The 19,768-nt window shown below is 40.0% G+C and overlaps 1 long non-coding RNA gene across 1 annotated transcript; it reads left to right on the forward strand.

The window, feature by feature from the left end:
* The first annotated feature begins 10,403 nt into the window (after positions 1-10,403).
* Positions 10,404-17,137, forward strand: LOC148703513 (uncharacterized). The gene is made up of 4 exons (XR_016413240.1): positions 10,404-10,750; positions 11,654-15,300; positions 16,204-16,302; positions 16,941-17,137. It is a non-coding gene; the product is annotated as an uncharacterized LOC148703513 (long non-coding RNA).
* The last annotated feature ends 2,631 nt before the right edge of the window (positions 17,138-19,768 follow it).

Consider the following 19,768-nt stretch of genomic DNA (forward strand, 5'->3'; position numbering starts at 1 on the left):
TTGGAAAGGTAAAGGAGCAGCCGAAGGATGATCCTGGAGTTGAATGGACCGTATGAAATGAACCCGCGCTTGTTCCAATGATCATACCCTAGCTATTGCTTAGCAATCAGAGATTCAGAATTTGAAGTTCTGATGGTGCTTTTACGTCAGAACTCTGAAAACATCTTTTGCTGTCACGTTTAATCCTTTTATCATGTTCAGCCATTCGAATCTCTGCTGGCGAACTGCCAAATCAGATTTGATCTTCGCTGGATGATGTCCTTCACATTAAAAGAGATTAGACTACATAAAGTAGATTACCGGTCATCACCATCCCCATCATATATGGAGTTGCCATTAGCAAAACTTGACTTGAAAAATAATGAAGGGAAAAATTCTCATCAATGGTACGATATATATCACGAGGTAATAAGCAAACAATAACAAAGACTAAACCCATCTGGCTAAGGGAAATCACGCGAAAAACAAGACAATATCATTAAACTAAAACAGGTTACATGGGACATATATAACTTTGGCGTGAAAACTCTATTTACAACCAACAAATTCTATCAATGACAGAGAACCCAAGGCACTGCCAACCGAAAACCCTATCAATGACATAGAACCCAAGGCACTGCCCACAGGGAACCGAGATCGAAGAGTGATGCATTCGCGAAACAAACACTGCTGGGCCTTCATTGAAGGAGCGTCAGGAGAAGATGAAGATGAACAGAAGACCTCTTCGTCCACCAGACATCCCTCCTGTCGGCCATTTGGAGCACGCCTGCATCCTCCGGCTTCCTAATGGAACAACACCAGGATCGATGGGCCCTTCCTTGAGAATCCCAGCCTGCCGCCGAACCTCCCCCAGTTGCATCCAGCTCTTGCCATCAGGCTTCAGCTAGAGCCCTTGGAGATTTGACGGCAGCTGCAGGCTCGAAACCCCTACGGCTGCACCAATGGACCGCCCAAGCGGCGATGATAGAACGACTGGGATGAGGTGGGGAGATCATCGCCGCATCAACACTAGTTCACTTCATGGAACGTTTGAAGGGAGTGCTGACGGTGGGGGTCCCTCGACGCAGTCTCGCGAGACCCTTTCTTTCGATGCGAATGGAGGAAACATCCCCCCGGATCTATGAAGAAGTCCCGCGAGAGTTGACCGCCGAGCCTGGGGCCGTTGTACTCATGAACATTTAGGAGGCCAAGTTGCCCTCCATCGTCCAGAAGTCAGGAGCCCCGCCTTAAAGCATCACTCTCGATACAAAACTATTTAGGTATGGATGGTATGGGACAGACTTCGAACATATCGAAGAAGATCGATCTTTGGTTGCAGCTATATGGAGTTTCAGTGGTGGTGGGGGATGAGGAGGAAGGAAAGGTAAAACGTTTTCAATGGCAAGGTATCGCGTGAAGCTGGCGCAGCAGTCCTCGAACTTCCAGCGGGACCATGTCGCGCTCTTGAAGAGGTCGCTTATACTGATGGGCTTCGCCATTCATGGAAGCAGGGCTTGGGTCCAGGAGAGATAATTAAGCTCCTCGCGATCTTCTACCTACCGCTGCAAGGATGGAAGATTGAACGAGGCAAGGAGATGGAGAGGCAAGCGAGGAGTGGGCAATTGAGTACGAACAGCTCTTGTTCTTGGTATGGGCACAGGATTATTGGCCTTTTAAAGGTAATCTGTTGTTGTCGCCTTGCGAAAAGCACGGGCTTCGCATGTTCTCTTCACGAACGCAGATAGCGTGCGAGCTTTAAAAACCGTAACGTATGAGTTACAGCGGGTAGAAAAAAGGATTACCGATTTTATTTATAGACGACAAAATTGTATTGATTTCGGATAGAGTTGGGCAAGCGTTGGCCAGCTGCTGTTTGGAAGAGAGACTGCACCCATCCAATTCATCTCCTTCAGCTGTAACGGTCATAAACCTGGGGCGAGAGAAACGTGGTTTTAGGCATATCCAAAAATTGACCTTCCGTTTCCGCGGCGAATTGAAACAAAATCTGTTTATATATAGGCGGCTGTGTAGAAAGACAAAACCAGTTATGTGCAATCCTCATGGAATTTATGTACAATTAATCGTGTTAAAGCATAATCGTGGTATCACGCAGGTTGTAATCAATAATCACAGTTCCTTTTTTTTTCTTGAAAAAAAGGTAGGAAGAAGTCTTAGCTCACTTTCTTCAATTTCTCAAAGGAGTTGCGGAGAAGAAATGAGATTATAGTTATATAATTATGTGTTTTCATCTTTAGTTGCAGATCAGAAAATCTAAGATTAGATATGTCATAAAATATCTAGGAATGAAAACCCAATGCTAAACGAAAGAGAAGGAGGGATCGAGAGAAAACATATGATATGTTCTTTGTATTAAAAAAATATGTATTATTTTGTATTATTTTGAACTGTTAAATTTTTTTTGCCATTTGATGTAAAGGCTAGAAGTCTATAAATTTTATTTTTTTGTGTGTTTAAATAATTTAGAAATGGTAGATGATATCCAACCGGTCTTATCATTGATGCAGGACTCCCATCATTCAATTTAGATAAGACTAGATTTGATTAGAGATATATTCAAGTTTAGTCAAGTCCATTAGAGAAAGAGTTAGACTTAGCTACGCTCAAGTACGTGGATCTCTACTCAAATTTAGTCAGGTCTAATTTAGATGATAGGGATTCCATATTGATGATTCAAGTCATCAAATATGATTTACTATGTCTAAATTGTTTGCAAATTAAAAATTATATGATTTAGAAATCTCTAGCTTCCACATCAAATAGTGAAAAAATTGAACAATTTAAATAACATTATATTGTATGCATTTGTTTTAATTATTTGATGCATAGAATAGAGTTTTTGAATTATATAATTTTTTGTGTGTGAGAACTTTAGAGATAGCGGATCATATCTAAGGGCTCGGATTATATATATATATATATATATATATATATATATATATATATATATATATATATATATATATATATATATATATTGGTATACAGTAATGTAGGATCTTCAATGTTCAATATAGACTTTATCAGGATGTAGTTGTTATTGATCCTATAAGTTTTCTTCATACCATTTTTCAAGGAAAACAAACAAAAAAAAAGAATTGTGATTATTGATTATTGCCATTTGAAATGACAAAGAACAACTCTACGTCTCTTCTTTTTTTCCTTCTAATGATTTCGGCATCAGTTTGCCGGGCGCAGGCTACGTTATAAATAATAAAGCACACCAAAGGGGCAAGACAGTTTGAGTGTTCCTTTTGAGTGATTTCTCTCTCTCTCTCTCACACACACAAGAACACAGGCGTCCGCACTCAAAATCCCTACAGAAGTGTAGAAGGTCATGAGGAATAACAATTTAAGACATATCCCATCAAAATGACCCGCAAACAATCAGCTTTAGGCAGGATTGAGTTTGATATAAATAATTTTAGATTATAAATAGATCATCAAGTCCCATTTATTTGACAGATCGGGTGCAAGTTAAATCATTAACTCGTTTAACCCATATTGATTTGTTTAACAATTGGATTGAGTTATGACCTGATTCATTAAACCCGCTTATGATCTATTTAATTCGTTTAAAGCTTGCTTAACCCATTTTTATTTTATTTAATCTAGCCTACTTAACTTGTTTAACATGTTTAAATCTATTTATCTCATTAAAAATCTATTTAACATGTTTATCTCATTTAACCGAACTCGACCTATTTAGTAAATGAGTTGTGCAAGTCAGGTCTGAGTTGATAAATTTTTAACTCTCAACTCAAAATCCCTCGATCTATTTAATAAATATGTTGTATTTATATCTGAATTTTTGACCTATTTAATGAATCGGGTTAATAAATTTTTAACCCGACCTAATTGCAGCCCTAGTTTTCATGTAGTTGGCAATCAAGAGAATCACACAATGGATCTTCTACTAAAGAAAGGATGGCCTATCTTTTTTATTCTCTTTTCAGGGTGCTACACTGAAATCTAGTACTCACTCTTTTAGCTAGAATATTCTATTTGTTGTTAAAGCTAATGTAACTACCAAGACCTCACCCAAAAAGGTTCGACTTGTATCTTTTGTATAAAAGAATGATTGATCTTCTTTCGCAATGTCAACCATAAGATTGCGCAACACACACATGTAAAAGCACTCCAAACTCTTCTTCCATATTCTTGCACAGATCTTAAAGTGGCTCTAACACGATCCAACAACCGACGTCGCTAAAGAAGGTGAATCATCCTTTCGTGCAAAAGAAACAACTTGAACTCCACCAAAAAAGACGAGCTGGAGGTATTATTTGAATTTCTTAATCTTGCAGAAATACCCAAAATCTATCCAATATATAGCCGATGTGTATCTAAATATATATCAACAAAGCTCCTGCCAGGATGAAAATAGAAGTGTGGAGCCATCACCTTCCTAGTCCTCCAGGAAGAGATAGGAAATCACCAGGAATAGGGAAGATGGCCAATGGATATTAATTGGACTTCATGGCATGAGGGCGGTGAAGGTTATATTTTACATTGCACCAAAAAAAGGTTGTATTTTACATAAAGATGGACGAAAATGGTGCAGGCATGAAAATCAAATCAGCAATGAGGAAGGGGAAGGAAAGCAAATTGGGCTAGTTGATTCAAATATTAAGTTATTAACCCTATATCTCTTTGGCTTTTAAAGACAGTCCAATGTTGCAGCGCCTATGCAGCATTTGCCGGAACAATCTTTTAATATATACAGTAACGCAAGTCAGACTAATCTTTGATCTTTTGATAACACATGCAGACTAATATTTAATATACAAAACGTATGTCAGAACTAGTTCTTCTCATGTATGTAACTCATATTTGGACGAGCGCCCCTCCACCTGGTTATGTGGTGAGGAAAATATATGTGATTCCGGCCTCCGAGACCCCAGGCTTCCGTTTCTTGTGTAGAGGAAAACAAATCAGTCAGAAAAATAATCTTATATCTATCCTCGAAACAAGGTAAAAAAAAATATATTTCTGTATCTAAAACTTCTTTTGCCTAATTTCTAATCTTGTAATGTATTTTAGATGAGACGAAATTACTTCTGCAGCCAAAACTTCATGATTTCAGTTACTCATGAGGACAGAATCCGGAACCATTGACTAATAATTAACGGGCATTGGCTATTACCCGCATCCTCTTCGCCTTGTTAATTACGTCCATTTAGTGGCAGTGAAGCTGATTTGATGAAAGTTGAAGAAAAACCAAGTGATGGAAGTCAATGTACACAAAATGGGGGCACCTAGCAGTGCACGATACATCTGACTCGAACTATTTGGCAATTGGATGCCACTTCTTCTTCAAGTTAAAACCAATGACACACGAATAGCCGTTTGTTAACGCTTGGCATCACTTTTTTTTTTTTATTGAATGAGGGTTGTGCCACCCTTTATTCCGCTGCAGCCACCTTTTATTTTATTGGGTTGCTTTGTTGGTGAACCCATATATATAGTTATTGAGAGATGATGTGGTGGTCTAGGTGAGGATTAGAAAGGTGGTATGCCTAATTCCCAACCTTTATAAAAAAACAACCAAAGGCACGAGTCTGTCTCGTTCTTCCCTCTGCTACTCCTGTAACAGTATTGCAAATTTTCATGATCGTTTCTTTTGCTGCACCATTGTAAAAGGACGTCCAATCTTGGAGAAGAGATAATTGTAAAAGGACGTCCAATTTTAGAGAAGAGATATTGCCTTTCGAGTCACAAGTCGTGGAGACGTAGCTCGAAATTTAAAAACCCTTTTGTTTCTCTCTTTCCATAAGCACCAACACACTGTGGAGAATATGGAGTTCCATTTTATTTTCTTCTCCTCACCTTTTATTCTTGTTCTCCACATATTTCATCATTCTTCCATTGTTCGAGGGAGTGGGGGCAACGGAATTTTTGTCTGGCATCACCTCTTCAAGTATCCAACTAGTTGTTATGGTGAACTATCTGGCTGGGAAAAAAAATGGAGGTGAGGTGAACTATGATATTAATTCCTTACATTATCACTCATCCTCAACCATACAATTTGCATTTTTATTGGGATTTCTGTCTATACATCAAAATATAATAGACTATCTTAGAGATAGAGACATGCTTACTCAAATTAGATGCATTGTTGCTTAATGAATATATAGTTAAGGTCATCCACGTTAGGCACTTTGACTTTGGAACCACTTCATCCAAGGAAGGGCTGCATATGGTCACAATGGAGAAGAAGCTGTAGATCAGTGTAGTACGGACTACATGGGTGCTTGAACGCCAACTCTTCACAATGGCATCAGAGATCTCCTCCACCAAAGATGAAGGATCTGGCATCCATGCATGGTGGAGCCAGAGAGATGCAGCAAGGCGCACCATGGACCTCCGAGTTGGCCACCCTTCAACTCACATCCAACATGGAGCCACAGGAGTGGCAAGGTTCCATCTCTGCCTCATGAGTTGATTCTGAGGGAGGTCCAGAGCTGATGCTGAAGCAAAAAAGAGGCACCTAAGGGTTCTTCGCATCCCATAGCCACCGCTTCCACATAAGCCATTTAGGTACGGATGGTATTGGACAAACGGGAAAAAATGGAGGACATCATATGCAATGCATGGCTTTGGTTTGCTCATCTCTCTCTCTCTCTCTCTCTCGAGGGTGACTCAAACTTCAAGATACCTTACTAACCCCCCTATATAAAGAGGCAAAGACGGAGGGAAGGAAATCAAGAAGTAATGGCTCGCCCGGCAATGAAATCCAGGTAGAAGCTGCTGCATGGGTATTGGGCTTGCACGGTAGGAGGAGAGTTTAACGAGGAATGATGGATGAAACGGAATATGGGGAGATGATGGTTGTGTTTCGTATGGAGTGGGGCTCCTTGAAAATAAGAAAGATGTAAGCGTCCGCCTTTATAGGCCGTGAAGCATTTACAACGAGTTTTTCAAGTAGCCTCCAATTTAATTTTGTTTTTGTTGCTTATCTTTCTTGATTGTTCTATTCGTGGTCATTCAACTTCATACCATCTATCTCTCATTATTCGACTCCTAGATCATTCAATCTCAATCGCTTGTATTTCTCGGAAATTCTATTATGATTCTTTAACATATTGGAACCGAACTATAATAATGAATACTAAAACTTATATTCCATTTTAATTCTTATATTTCTCAGTTATTCTGTTAAAGAGTTAATCAATTTTTAACGTATATTTCTCAAGTGTGCTCCTAACCCTATAACGTATTGTAAATAGAGTGAAATTACATCAATTTGATTCATCTATCTCTCAATTGTTCAACTCCTAAGTCATTCAATTTTTTAACTTAATCTCGAGTATTCTATTCTGATCCTTTAACATATTATAACCAAACTATGGTAATGAGTATTATGACTGAACATATATTCTATTCTGATTCTTACATTTTGCACTTGTTCTATTAAAGACTCAATCAATTTTATAACGTATATTTCTTAAGTTTATAACGTATATTTCTTAAATGTGCTTCTAACTTTGTAACGTATTGTAAATACAGTGAAATTATATTATTTTAATCCATCTATATATCTCTCAATTGTTCAACTCCTGAATCATTCAATTTTATAACTTATATTTCTCGAATATTCTATTTTGATTCTTTAACATATTATAACTGAACTATAATAATGAGTATTATGATTGAACTTATTTTCTCATTTCAATTCTGATTCTTATATTTCTTAGTTGGCCGATCAATTCTATAACGTATACTCCTTAAGTTGTGCTTCTAACCTTGTAATAGATTGTAAATAAAGTAAAATTATATCATTTTAATCCATCTATCTCTCAATTGCTCAACCCCTGAGTCATTCAATTTTATAACTTATATTTCTTGAATATTCTATTCTGATTTTTTAACCTATTATACCGAACTATAATAATGAGTATTATGACTGAACTTATGTTCTATTCTGATTCTTACATTTCTCAATTGCTCTATTAAAGAGTCAATCAAATTTTTATAACGTCTATTTCTCAAGTGTGCTTCTAACCCTGTAATATATTGTAAATAAAGTGAAATTACGTAAATTTAATTCATCAATCTCTCGATTGTTCAGCTCCTAAGTCTTTCAATTTTATAACTTAAAATTCTCGAGTATTCTACTCTGATTGTTTAGCTATTATACTAAACTATAATAATAAGTATTATGACTTAAATTACTTCAATTTAATTGTACAAAATATGTTTCTATTAAAGAGTCAATCAATTTTATAACGTATATATATTTCTTAAGTGTGCATCTAACCTTGTAACGTAGTGTAAATAAAGTAAAATTATATCATTTTAATCCATCTATATCTTCAACTCCTAAGTAATTCAATTTTACAACTTATATTTCTCGAGTATTCTACTTTAATTATTTAACATATTATATCCAAAACTATAATAACGAGTATTATAACCGCACTTATATTCAATTCTAATTCTTACATTTCTCAATTGTTCTATTCAAGAGTCAATCAATTTTACAACATGTATTTCTCATGGGTGCTTCTAACCCTGCAACTTATCGTAAATAAAGTGAAATTACGTCAATTTAATTCATGCATCTCTCGATTGTTCAACTTGTAAGTCATTCAATTTTATAAATTATATTTCTTGAGTATTCTATTCTAATTGTCTAACATATTATAACTAAACTATAGTAATGAGTATTATGACTAAACTCATTATGTTCTATTCTGATTCTTACATTTCTCAGTTGCTCCATTAAAGATTCAATCAATTTTATAATGTCTATTTCTCAAGTGTGCTTCTAACCGGGTAATATATTGTAAATAAAATAAAATTACGTAAATTTAATTCATCTATCTCTTGGTTGTTCAGCTCCTAAGTCATTCAATTTTATAACTTAAAATTCTTGAGTTTAACTCTTGTAACTGAACTATAATAATGAGTATTATGACTAAACTTATATTCTATTCTGATTCTTTACATTTCTTAGTTCATCAATCAATTTTATAACGTATATTCCTTAAGTGTTCTTCTAACCTTGTAATAGATTGTAAATAAAATGAAATTAACTTCAATTTAATTGCACAAAATCTGTTTCTATTAAAGAGTCAATCAATTTTATAACGTATATTTCTTAAGTGTGCTTCTAACCTTGTAACGTATTGTAAATAAAGTAAAAATATATCATTTTAATCCATCTCTCTCAATTGTTCAACTCCTGAGTCATTCAATTTTATAACTTATGTTTCTTGAATATTCTATTCTGATTCTTTAACATATTATAACTGAACTACAATAATGAGCATTATGACTAAACTTATATTCTCATTCTGATTCTTACATTTCTTAGTTAGTCGATCAATTTATAACGTATACTTCTTAAGTTGTGCTTCTAATCTTGTATAGATTGTAAATAAAGTGAAATTATATCATTTTAATCCATCTATCTCTCAATTGTTCAAGTCTTGAGTCATTCAATTTTATAACTTATATTTCTCGAATATTCTATTCTGATTTTTTAACATATTATAACTGAACTATAATAAGTATTATGACTGAACTTATATTTTATTCTGATTCTTACATTTCTCAATTGCTCTATTAAAGAGTCAATCAATTTTATAACGTATATTTCTCAGGTGTGCTTCTAACCCTGTAATATATTGTAAATAAAGTAAAATTACGTAAATTTAATTCATCTATCTCTCGATTGTTCAGCTCCTAAGTCATTCAATTTTATAACTTAAAATTCTTGAGTATTCCACTCTGATTGTTTAGCTATTATACTGAACTATAATAATGAGTATTATGACTGAAATTACTTCAATTTAATTGTACAAAATATGTTTCTATTAAAGAGTCAATCAATTTTATAACGTATATTTCTGAAGTGTGCTTCTAACCTTGTAATAGATTGTAAATAAAACGAAATTACTTCAATTTAATTGTACAGAATATGTTTCTAGAGAGCTTTAACTCCTGTTCCAATTCAAAAACTTCTTATTGGGCAATAGTTGAGAGAGTCCATGCATTCAACTATGCCTCTTAATTAGGGAACTTGTTATTATCCAGAAAAAAGGGCTATTGTGACTTGCGATAGAAATAAAGATGAGCAAATGCTAAACTTAATGATGTGTGCTTTGATTAAAGTGGCTCAACTGGTCTAGGAGCTATGTCTAGAAGGCTTTGTGGGCTGGCATTGCACTGCTTGTCGTCTTCCCTGTTTTAGATTTTTTTCTGTTGCCCTCCATTTTTCTCCTTTTTTTTCTCTCTCTCCGTAGGCATGGGTAACACCACAATTTACTAATCATTTGGTAAGTACAAACATCTTGACAGAAACCTAATAGCAATAGCCTAATAATAAGGCACTTGCTTAATCGGCCTTTAAGGATGGAGAGCTGATCTCAATCCAAATTTCTTCTTGTGTTCATGTAATACCCCAGAAAAGCAACAAAAAAAAAAAAAAAAAAAAACGAGGGCGGATGGGCTGGCCCGAAAAGACCGGGCCCATCCCCCTTAAAACGATCGTGCCTAGGGCACGATCGTGGAAGAGAGGGGGAAGACGGGAGGGAGACGGCGGCGGCGTTAGAGGGGATCGCCGGAGGGAGCCGAGTCGCCGGGGGGAGTTTGAGCACCGGGAAGGCAGCGGATCTCGTGAGCCGGCCGGTCAAGGAGGAGGATCCCCACCAAACGCACGAAGAGGCCTCGGATCCGTGGGTTTACTCATGGATTTCTCCACCGAATCCTCGCCGGAAGGGCCGTCGGAGCATCCCGCCGGACCGAGGTAAGCCCTTGTGCTTCATTGCTTGATTTTTGGGTCGTGTGAGTGGGATTTTGGCCGACGGATCGTCGGAAAAGAGTCCGAAACAGGGTACCCCTGTTTCGGCCTCCCTCTTCTGAATGTTGGCCGCCGCCGGTCGCCGGTTGGCCGGGATCCATGGCATTGGGGGTTGATCGAGTTGTGTAAGGGTGGAGATGAGTTCCTAGGGCCTTGTTGGGGATCGGGATGGGTGGACCGAGGGCTTCCCGCATGGTTCCATCCCATCTCCTTTCTCCCTTCCGCGTTGGTTGGCCACCGGCGGTGACGATGGCGGCTGGCCACAGGCGGCGGCGGCGGTGGTCGTGGACCCTTGTGGCTGCCGTCGGGTGGGGGGAGCCGAACCACCATTTCGGTGGTCTTCGGTTGATGATGGAAGAAAAAGGGGTAGGGGACAGTGTCGGTTTTTGGGGGAAGAAGAAGAAGGAGAAGAAACTTCTTCTTCTCTCCCTCTCTTGGTCGGCCACCATCGCCGGCGACTGCAACAGTGGCGGCCGGCGATGGTTCGGCCAGTGGTGGTGGAGTTGTCGGTTTAGGGAAGGAAAAAGGCACAGCCACCATGGCTATTACCTTTGGACCAAAAAGATTTGAGGTTGGGAGATGTATTCCCAACCATGAAGAGAGAGGAATCATCCATTCTTTTGGTCTCTTCAACGGGACCGATCATCGTCGCGGCGTGGCAGCGGCCACGGCTGGCGACGACGTAGGCCGGTGGTACAAGATGGGAGTCGGACTATCCCGACTGCCCTAGATCTGGGAGGATTGAGATGTTTGGGGACCTGATGATGGACCCCATAACAGATGAGAATTATGGTTTAGAATATTTAAATATTGAATAATTTAGTTTGTGAAATATAATTGATGTTGTAGAGGAAGAGTCGGCGGAGCCAGGAGGTTTTGATCAGGAGACTCAGCACCCCAGCGCGTAGGTTGCGATTCGGACTGTGTTTGAGTCAGTCTACAATTTCTGTAAGAATCCCTACATCTGAGCACTTCTATGCATATATTGATTTATCGTTGGATTTATTTTACGGTTGTGTTGTTATTGCTTGTGAGCTGATATGACACATATGAGATGAATGTTTATCAACATATTTTCATTATTATGTTGTTATTGTTTATGTGTTGATGCGGCACCTATGAGGCGTGCATGTTGTTTTAATGAATATATTGAGATAAATTCATTTGGGAAGAAATAACATATTTTTGAAAATTTATGAAAATATGTGATGTGATGGGAATGTGATTGAACATGTAAAACTAGACATGTAATATGGGTTGGACTAACCTTGTCATGAGATAGCGGCCACGAGCTGATGCGTGGGATAGCCTCCACGGGCTTACGGATAGCGGCCACGAGCTGATGCGTGGGATAGCCTCCACGGGCTTACGCGTGGGATAGCCTCCACGGGCTTACGCGTGGGATAGCCTCCACGGGCTTACGGATAGCGGCCACGAGCTGATGCGTGGGATAGCCTCCACGGGCTTACGGATAGCGGCCACGAGCTGATGCGTGGGATAGCCTCCACGGGCTTACGCGTGGGATAGCCTCTACGAGCTTATGCGTAGGATAGCGGCCACGAGCTGATGCGTGGGATAGCCTCCACGGGCTTACGCGTGGGATAGCTACCACGAGCTTATGCGTGGGATTTGTGCAGTCTTGGACTGGGACATGATCTTGGTTAGTCCAACGCCAGAAATGAAAAGTTTGAAAACTTGGAATCTGAGTAATACGGGAATGAATCACATAATGTGAAAAAGGATTGGTGTATATGTACTGATTACATATATTTGTTATTTGTTGAGCTTTTGAAATGATGAAATGATATGTATATTTTGATACTTGATTATTTTATGATTTTGTTGTGTGTGGCTGTTGGGATTCTTACTGGGCTGGAAAAGCTCATACTACACTTTCATTTTTTTTCAGAGGCACTGGATTCGTAGAATCTGTCGGATGGGACAAGAAGTGAGCTCGATCTGGAGTCAGACTGCTAGATAGTTAGAAGTCAATTTATCTTTTATTTATGGACATTTGAAATTATGTAATAAATCAGTACATTGTAGCTGGATTAGATTGAATTACATCAATCTTTGATTTTGGCATTTATGGAATTATTGGAATTATTGGAATTGTTGTTTATCTTAGGCCTTGCATGATCTTTAGGGCATTGCTCTAAGGCTCATGCGGCCGGTCGCGTGCCGGACCCGGGTGACGGGTTCGGGGGCGTGACAGAGTGGTATCAGAGCTTAAGGTTAAGGTATCCTAGGGTTTATGTTCAGGTGAGTATCAGTGGAGAATTATGATAGAAAAACTATCAGAGATTTGGTTTATAATCACTTGAGATTGTTACAAGAATGATATTATAATCTAAGGTTTAAGACCACTAGGGACTGTGGCCTTAGTGGCATTAAAGTTTGAGGTTTAAGATTGTTGGAAAATGTGACCGGTTGGAATCTGAGCATATGTTTAAGATCATTAGGTATTGTGACAGAAATATATCATAGCTTAAGGTTATGATTACTTGAAACATGATAATTAAATTCAGTGCTTACGGTGTAAGATCACTGGGCATTGTGATAAAATGTATGCATCGGTTTGGTTTTCGATGCATACGGAAGGAAAGTATAAATTGTCTTTGATCATGATAAGAGAGGTTTGACCTAAGATAAGTGTAGGTCAGCAATGGCATATCGAGTATGCCATGTTCAGATATTATTTAAATGATTTGAAAGTTCAAATTTGATGTGGGTTTTGATGTGATCATACTTTTGGTTTTGCTGCTAATTATTAGAGTGGGATTTGTACGTTGATTTAGTATTGGAATAAGCTAAGGAGATTTCATAATATTGAAAGGAACGTTCTTCGAAGTTGAAAATGTATGTGGATTATATCTGGTGTTGGCATGTTGGATATTGCAAATAGGTCTATTTCCTATGGATGTATTTGATTATTTTGAGGCCATAGAGTATGCATATTGATGGGAGAATTCTAATTATTTGAATTCTCATGTTTGGATTGGGCTACTGGATTTTACTTATAATTGTAGAAGACTATTTGATGTGTTAATTTAAAACTCAAGCCTAGGTTTAAGATTTGAGCAGGTATCTTTTGTCATTGTTGATGAAGCCACTAATAAATGTCATATTGAGTAGAGACTTCGGTCATGAGATACTTACATGAATTATCATATATAGCATTACTGATGGATGTTAAGAATTTTGGTGAAGGAAGATCAGGAGATCGATCGAGTTAAATTCTAATCATAGTGTATTGGTTCAATGACTTCTAACCTATTGAATTTGAAGTAAATTCTGTTGGAAGAAAAATCAATGTAGCTTTTCTAATTACATTGCAAAGGGAATACAAGAATTACCCCTTTAAATTAAACCTAGATATTTTGGATTCTAAGAAGGTTGTGGAGATCACATAGTGACCTTAAACTTGACTAAAGGATTGGGGGTTAGTTATGGTATGTACACTCTATATAAATTGAGGACAAAAAGATCTAGAGGTTTTGCTCTAGTTCTACTTGGAAATTTGAAATTTGGAGTTTCTTAGTCTCAATGCAAAGTGATACTTTAGTCAGAAATCATTTTGTGACTTTAGAGAATTAAATGAATTAAATCAGAGAGTGCAGCGGAAGTGTGGTGGTTTGACTTATTTTGACACTGGTTAAGATCATTAATATTTGATCTAAAAGGCATTATGATGAAATACTTGAGTTAGTTTCGGGAGAATATTGTTGATTCTATGGATCTTTTATTGTTGGAATGATGTGGGAGAAAGAAAAGAAAAATGATTATAGAATATTAAGAGCATTTGATACTAAAGATTTCTCCTATTTCTGTCAAGTCAATTATGATCTCTATGTAGAATCAAGAGAAATTAATTTCTTGGGATATAATTATGGCATTTTAATCCAAGGTTGGGAGTTTGGAATTTTTTTGAAGGATACCAAAAGAACTTACTATGTGTGGTAAATAGAAATAATCAAGTTTTGAGATGCTGTGATTTTTGTATGTCAAAATCTTGTGAGTAGGTACTCCGAAAGGGAGACTACTTGAGATCTTAGGGATGATATAACGGATGCATTTTTTTAAAAAAAGTTTGAGGCTTCAAGTAAGTCAATTTCGAGGACGAAATTTTTTTAAGGGGGAGAGTATGTAATACCCCAGAAAAGCAACAAAAAAAAAAAAAAAAAACGAGGGCGGATGGGCTGGCCCGAAAAGACCGGGCCCATCCCCCTTAAAACGATCGTGCCTAGGGCACGATCGTGGAAGAGAGGGGGAAGACGGGAGGGAGACGGCGGCGGCGTTAGAGGGGATCGCCGGAGGGAGCCGAGTCGCCGGGGGGAGTTTGAGCACCGGGAAGGCAGCGGATCTCGTGAGCCGGCCGGTCAAGGAGGAGGATCCCCACCAAACGCACGAAGAGGCCTCGGATCCGTGGGTTTACTCATGGATTTCTCCACCGAATCCTCGCCGGAAGGGCCGTCGGAGCATCCCGCCGGACCGAGGTAAGCCCTTGTGCTTCATTGCTTGATTTTTGGGTCGTGTGAGTGGGATTTTGGCCGACGGATCGTCGGGAAAGAGTCCGAAACAGGGTACCCCTGTTTCGGCCTCCCTCTTCTGAATGTTGGCCGCCGCCGGTCGCCGGTTGGCCGGGATCCATGGCATTGGGGGTTGATCGAGTTGTGTAAGGGTGGAGATGAGTTCCTAGGGCCTTGTTGGGGATCGGGATGGGTGGACCGAGGGCTTCCCGCATGGTTCCATCCCATCTCCTTTCTCCCTTCCGCGTTGGTTGGCCACCGGCGGTGACGATGGCGGCTGGCCACAGGCGGCGGCGGCGGTGGTCGTGGACCCTTGTGGCTGCCGTCGGGTGGGGGGAGCCGAACCACCATTTCGGTGGTCTTCGGTTGATGATGGAAGAAAAAGGGGTAGGGGACAGTGTCGGTTTTGGGGGGAAGAAGAAGAAGGAGAAGAAACTTCTTCTTCTCTCCCTCTCTTGGTCGGCCACCATCGCCGGCGACTGCAACAGTGGCGGCCGGCGATGGTTCGGCCAGTGGTGGTGGAGTTGTCGGTTTAGGGAAGGAAAAAGGCACAGCCACCATGGCTATTACCTTTGGACCAAAAAGATTTGAGGTTGGGAGATGTATTCCCAACCATGAAGAGAGAGGAATCATCCATTCTTTTGGTCTCTTCAACGGGACCGATCATCGTCGCGGCGTGGCAGCGGCCACGGCTGGCGACGACGTAGGCCGGTGGTACAAGATGGGAGTCGGACTATCCCGACTGCCCTAGATCTGGGAGGATTGAGATGTTTGGGGACCTGATGATGGACCCCATAACAGATGAGAATTATGGTTTAGAATATTTAAATATTGAATAATTTAGTTTGTGAAATATAATTGATGTTGTAGAGGAAGAGTCGGCGGAGCCAGGAGGTTTTGATCAGGGGACTCAGCACCCCAGCGCGTAGGTTGCGATTCGGACTGTGTTTGAGTCAGTCTACAATTTCTGTAAGAATCCCTACATCTGAGCACTTCTATGCATATATTGATTTATCGTTGGATTTATTTTACGGTTGTGTTGTTATTGCTTGTGAGCTGATATGACACATATGAGATGAATGTTTATCAACATATTTTCATTATTATGTTGTTATTGTTTATGTGTTGATGCGGCACCTATGAGGCGTGCATGTTGTTTTAATGAATATATTGAGATAAATTCATTTGGGAAGAAATAACATATTTTTGAAAATTTATGAAAATATGTGATGTCATGGGAATGTGATTGAACATGTAAAACTAGACATGTAATATGGGTTGGACTAACCTACGCGTGGGATAGCTACCACGAGCTTATGCGTGGGATTTGTGCAGTCTTGGACTGGGACATGATCTTGGTTAGTCCAACGCCAGAAATGAAAAGTTTGAAAACTTGGAATCTGAGTAATACGGGAATGGATCACATAATGTGAAAAAGGATTGGTGTATATGTACTGATTACATATATTTGTTGTTTGTTGAACTTTTGAAATGATGAAATGATATGTATATTTTGATACTTGATTATTTTATGATTTTGTTGTGTGTGGCTATTGGGATTCTTACTAAGCTGGAAAAGCTCATACTACACTTTCATTTTTTTTCAGAGGCACTGGATTCGTAGAATCTGTCGGATGGGACAAGAAGTGAGCTCGATCTGGAGTCAGACTGCTAGATAGTTAGAAGTCAATTTATCTTTTATTTATGGACATTTGAAATTATGTAATAAATCAGTACATTGTAGCTGGATTAGATTGAATTACATCAATCTTTGATTTTGGCATTTATGGAATTATTGGAATTATTGGAATTGTTGTTTATCTTAGGCCTTGCATGATCTTTAGGGCATTGCTCTAAGGCTCATGCGGCCGGTCGCGTGCCGGACCCGGGTGACGGATTCGGGGGCGTGACAGTTCATCTCAATAACAACCATTGGCACATAACTCATCATAAGTGCATCTTCTCATCTCTCCCCTCTAATTAAACAATTAAGTTATAATGTAGGCAAAAGATTGCATCTAAGAAAAGGTATGTCTAAGATTTACAATCAAGGGATTCATACATTCATACACCGTCTACTGCATTCAAGGACCCCAAATAACCATCATACTAGCAGAAAGTCATCCACTAGCCACATCCATATCAGCATTTGTCATGCCCCTCTATCCACCCTTCTGTCTTGAATTGTGAGGAGAGACCGTCCATCCTGACGAATTTTTTTTGGGTAAACCAGGCACTCACACTAATCTCGCGTGAGCATTGCCAACAGAGTTACAAGCCAAAACACTCCACAGCGGTGGAGGAACAGGTACACAGTGAGTCCACAAAATCTCTCCAGAGTGACGAGCAGTAAAGGAGGCGACCCAATTAGCAACTTTGTTCGCCTTTCGGAACATATGGCCAACCTAGAACATAACACACTCCTGTAATAATCGTCTGACATCCTCTATAAGCGGATGGTCGAAGACCCCCGGCCTCTCATGTAGAATCTACTCTACCACCTCCATTGAGTCCCCCTCCAGGATAATGCACTGGGCCTCCAGAACTCGCCTCGCATAGAAGACACCCTCCCATGTTGTCCTGAGCTCCACCCTCAGAACTGTTAAGATTACTGGGCACAAAACTCACTGTATCCGGCTTACCAATTAACAATTGATCTCATTCAGGCATTCCATCAAACACATCACAGGCATGAAAAGATAAGCACAAAGACACCAAATTTACGTGGTTCGGCAGCAAGTGCCTACATCCACGGGGAGGAGGAGCAATCCACTATGTCAATCTTCCCAATAGGGTACAAACATAGATACATAAGAGCCCAAAATATGGACTGCCAAATGATCACAATAGGAGGCAAAATAAACCAAATATAAAGCAAAACAACCTGATCGGATCACCCTTCTGCAGCCACAATGATAGATCAAAAGTGTAGTATGCAAATCAACCTTTCTACGGCTCCAATGGTAAATCAAATGAATATCAAAAACATACCTTCCCTTGTTGCATGTACTGTGAACAGCAAAGAAGAAAGAGGCTCACGAAAATAGGAAAGTCACAGGAAGAAGCCACGGTTGTAGAAGGGAAGAAGGAAGAAAGCCTCCAGCGAGTGGAAGACAAAGGAAATCCAAGTCGGATGTTGCCAGGAGACCGAGAGCGCACGGGAGGATGAAGAAGATGGAGTGCGGCGGCTGAAATCCCTTTCACCCTAAAACAAAACAAAACAGAAACCCTTCATCCCGCGGGAACAAGTAATGTGTAACTTATATATAATGGGATATCATTTTGCAAATAGGTCCCTCTCAAAGCCACTATTTGGAGCAAAGTCCAAAATAATCTCGCGTGAGCATTGCCAACAGAGTCACAAGCCAAAACACTCCACAACGGTGGAGGAACAGGTACACAGTGAGTCCACAAAATCTCTCCAGAGTGACGAGCAGTAAAGGAGGCGACCCAATTAGCAACTTTGTTCGCCTTTCGGAACATATGGCCAACCTGGAACATAACACACTCCTGTAATAACCGTCTGACATCCTCTATAAGCGGATGGTCGAAGACCCCCGGCCTCTCATGTAGAATCTACTCTACCACCTCCATTGAGTCCCCATTCAGGATAATGCACTTGGCCTCCAGAACTCGCCTCGCATGGAAGACACCCTCCCATGTTGTCCTGAGCTCCACCCTCAGAACAGATGACTCGAAGGTGCATCGCCTACCAGCCACAATCAACCTGGACTCATGATCTCTAATCACAAAGGCAGCACCCGTGCGTCCTCTACCGACGGACAGACTGCCATCAAAGTTCACCTAAAGATACCCAGAGGGTGGGGGCTCCCAGAATGTGAGTACATACCTAGGCGCTAAACCAGTAGAAGGGAACCCTAGATGAAGCAATCATAATAGCCTCGGATACCTCACTAGCCTGACAGATAGCTCTATCCACCATAACTCTCGGAGGGACCCTCCTACCCTCGAAGACTCTGTCGTTCCTATCCAGCCAAATGTGATAGGCCAGATAGGCACCAACAATGCCCCATGCAACAGAACTCGAAGACCGAAAGTCCGACCTCAGGAGTCGGAGTAGATCCTCAGCAAACTCAGTGGACCTCGGCAAGGAGAAGGAAGCTTGTCGCCAAATTTGAGCAGCCCGTGGGCACTGTAAGAGGACATGGTTGATCATCTTCTCTACCTCCGAACAGTCCAAACATAACAGAGAAATCTTCATCCCCCTCCTCGCCAAAATACTCCTGATCGGTAGGCATCCCCAAACCACTTTTCAGATACATAGAGCAATCTGAGGGTGGGTCCACATCCTCCAGATCCATCTGCCGTCCAATCGCTTCGAGCTCTCACCACCCATCACAGCTTGCACATCTGCCGATCTAACTCTGGCCCTCCCAGTAGTCGTCCATACCAGTCTATCCAACATGGGCATGTG

The sequence above is a fragment of the Phoenix dactylifera genome, chromosome 5 (assembly GCF_051530095.1).
Source record: "Phoenix dactylifera cultivar Ajwa chromosome 5, Ajwa_hap1_PhDact_Kaust_v1.1, whole genome shotgun sequence".
NCBI lineage: Eukaryota > Viridiplantae > Streptophyta > Magnoliopsida > Arecales > Arecaceae > Phoenix > Phoenix dactylifera.